The following is a 3,758-nucleotide window of genomic DNA, read 5'->3' on the forward strand; positions in this document are numbered from 1 at the left end:
GACTCCGCACCGACAGCACAGAGCCTGATGCGAGGCTTGAACCCACAAACCATGGTATCACAATCTGAACCGAAGTCAGGAGTCAGACGCTCAACTGACAGCCCCACCCAGGAACCTGGATAAAGTTATTATTAAAGAAACAGCTGTCGGGCACCTGGGGGGCTCAGTCAGTTGTGTCTGGCTCTTGGCTTCAGCTCAGGTCACGATCTCATGGTTAGTGAGTTCAAGCCCCACGTCGGGGTCTGTGTTGATGGCGCGGGGCCTGCTTCAGATCCTGTCTCTCCTTCTCTCTGCCCCTCCTTGCTCGTGCTCTCTCTCTCTCGGTCTCTCTCACTCAAAATAAATAAATAAATAAATTTTTAGAAAGATGTCAAATGTCTAGAATAGACATGGTGAGTGCTTAAGAAATGGCAACTCTCCTCTGATCCTGGGGTCCAAGTTCCTGACTGCACATGGCCGACCCTTCCTGGGCAGCCGGGATGGGAGGTGTGCTGTCTTTATGTCCTGCTGCAGGGGCCCCCTGGGGGGCACCCAGAGGAAGCATGGCTTCTAGAAACTACTGTGGTCAGAGACAGCAGAGAGTCCCATCTCCAGAGAGCCGACTGGGGAACCTCGATTCCTCCTCCTTTCCACCCACCGCCACCGCGACACACAGACTGAGAGGCTGGGGACCCACCGTGTCTCACATCCATCCCGGACTCACTAAAACCCACAGGAATACCAAGAAACGAGGCGATGTCATGTCCTGGAAAACGAGTTGCGCCCCCAAGGCTCTTCAATCCAGGTGAACCCTAGGCTTGTCCCCCCTCCCTCATTCTTCTGGGGGGCGGGGCGAGCCTCGGGAGCTGGCTGGCTGCCGGCTTAGTGACCCTCAGAGTGTCCGGATGCTCAGACACCGCCAGAAACCTGTGACGGCACCCGCAGAGACTCTTCCCAGAAGGCCACCCAGTACTAGGCCGGCGGGGCCCTGCCCGGCTGCTGGGTGAGGCCCTGGCCTCCCCTCCCTCCCCACTGCCAGGCCTGCTGGACAGAAATGCGGGCTTGGCGGGGGGGGGGGGGGTCAGTGAGTGCCCTGGGGACCACAGCCCCCCCTCTCTGTTGCAGACACCCAGCACGGGTCACCTTGCTGTGAACGACATTCAGGGATGTCATGAGTGACCGCCTGCGCTGGCGGTTCCTACCCCAGGGCCAATCGGTGGCCCCATGGAGGGAGGGAGCCCTTGAGAGGACCCGGCAAGAGCTTCCCCGGGGCTCTACCTCCCGATGCCTTCCCCACTCCGCCCACCTCTGCATGGGGGGGCAGAGGACCCACACTCCCCTCGCTGGGGTCTCTTGCACCAAGTCAGCCCCCCGACACCCCCGGGGAGGAAAGGGAGCTGGGGGAGAGGCAGGCACCCCGGCTGCTGCAGACTCTTCTCGTGACCCAACTTTGCAGAGTCTGGTCCACCTGGAAAGGTTAACTCCATAGCAAGTCCAGGATGCAGGCCTTCGGGGCAGAGGAATGGCGGGGGGGGGGGGGGCAATCCCTCACGGCCTGTTCCCCACAGAGCCACCCTCACCGCTGCTGGGAAGGACTGCATCACCTCCGGGCTCATGGGCCACAGGGACACCCAGCAACAATGTCAGGGAGAGCCGAGGCCACCCGGCCCCGAACACTCCCAGGCCCTGGGCTCAAGACCCCAGCACTGCCCTTGGGGTGGAGTATCCCGGAGCGAGTTTTCACATCTGTAAAATGGAACCATAACGGTTTTCTGCCCACTGCAAGCGGTGTAGGGATCCGGCGCTCTCAGCAGGACAGCAAGTCTGTGTCTCCGGAGTTCTCTGTTGCTTCCAGGCTCTCAGGATGCAGTGACAGCGGCAGTAGGCGGTCACCCCTGTGACAGGCAGGGCTGGGGCTCGCAGGGCAGCTGAAGGCCGATGCCTAGTGTAGACCCATCCCCCGCAGGCTCCTGGGAAGACGAACCACACAGAGAAGTCGCCTCAGATGCTGTCGCAGAGGTGGCCTTCCTCTCTTCTTCCATGGTGACCAGCCCGTGGAAGGTTGTGGGTCAGGCCTGCAAATCTAAACCTCCGGCCTCTCTTACAGATGGGGGGTTGCCCCGGAGATGTAAGTGGGTGGGGCTTCTGGAAAGCTCTCAAGGAGGAACTGAGCCCCCTTGGTCCTTCCTGCCTTCTTCCTTCCCGGAACTGAGATGCAAAAGTCAGAGCGCCGGCAGCCATGTTGTGTTGTGGGGCAGCCTTGAGACTGGAAGCCTTGGTTAAAAGGCGGGTTCCGTAACCGCGGAGCCGCCAATCCCGTCTTGGAGTCCTTACCCGCCCCCCCCGGACTTTTCACAACTCCATCCAAATCGACGTCGTTTCCCACAAGACGCGTACAATACTCTGTGCAAATCGTATCTCTGCAAATCTAGTCGCTGTTCCCATCGGACTTGCTTTATGAATCTCACAGATGCCTTTGAGAGTCAGTATTCACTTGGCAGCAATGGCCAGTCAGTGCTGGTACAAGGTTTACAAACGTGTCACTCCTCGCTCTGGCGGGTAATGACTGAAATTCCCTAAGAGCCACTTGAAAGAGAAGAATCTTTCCGTAAGATCAGTGTCATTCCCACCCCTAATGTGTTTGTGACCTTGCATTTCTTAGAGCAATGGCTGCTTAGCAGCCCAAGGCTGAGGGGAGGTGACCCGGGGTCCACCCTGGAGGGTGGGGCCAGTGTCCGGGGCAGAGACGACCTCCGAGGCAGGCCCCCCGCCCAGGCCGGGGACCCAGGACAAGTGGACTGACCTGAAAGTCCCCGGATCTTCCAGGAACTGCCCCCCCTTGAAGGGCGTAGCCAGCGGGTGGGTAAGGGTAGGCCCCTGAGCGCAGGGACACCCAGGGCCCTTGAGGGGCTGATATGTGTCCCTGGGGAATTTCGCCCCAGAGGCAGGAGACCCAGTCTTCCCCGGTACGTTCATGGCCTTGGGTGGTGTTTCTAAGCATTTTTAAAGGGTCTGAGGTGAGATCCATTGAGGAAAAGCCCTGCCCACACAGCTCCCAGGGCTCCGAGCCTTGCCCTGGCCTCGGGCCCGGTTCAAGGACCCTGGGGGTGGGCGAGCGCAGGTGTCCTCAGCTGGGCTTTGCCCTCCTGGCTGGGGAGGCTTCCCCCCAGTCCCAGCTTCCTCCCCTTATGGCCCCTGGGAAGCTCTGGCCGAGGCCTCTGGGACCTAGTGTGGAAGGAGGGGGGTGGCGGAGGAAGGGGCGAGGCTCGGCTAGGGCAGGGCTCCTTAGAATGCGGACACCTTCACTTGGAGCAGGACTGGTCACCCGCACCCCTCCCCAGCACGCTCCCCGGAGGGGGATGGGAGGGAGGAAGTTCCCCTGTGTCCAGTGGGGTGCCCAGGCCCGCTCACAGCCAGGAAAAGAGGAAGTAAGGGGGGGCAGCACTGCTGGGACGGGGGAGGGGAGAGGGGAGGAAGGGAGGAGGAGGAGGGGAAGGGGCGGGGGAAGGGTAGGAAGGGGAAGGAAAGGAGAAAGGGAAGAAAGGGGAGGGGAAGAAAGGGGAGGGGAGAGAGAAGGAAGGGGGAGGGGAGAGAGAAGGAAGGGGGAGGGGAGAGAGAAGGAAGGGGGAGGGAGAGGGGAGAGGCCAGGAGAGGGGGGAGGAGGAGAGAGGGGAAGGGCGCCCTGGGGTGCACAGTAAGCAAAGGAGCGATGCCCCTTCCTTCCCCGCGGCTACTTCCCTCTGTTTTGTAGTAAAGAAGAGACCTGGCCCCGCCCCTGC

The sequence above is a fragment of the Hyaena hyaena genome, unplaced genomic scaffold (assembly GCF_003009895.1).
Source record: "Hyaena hyaena isolate Hyena2069 unplaced genomic scaffold, ASM300989v1 scaffold_103, whole genome shotgun sequence".
NCBI lineage: Eukaryota > Metazoa > Chordata > Mammalia > Carnivora > Hyaenidae > Hyaena > Hyaena hyaena.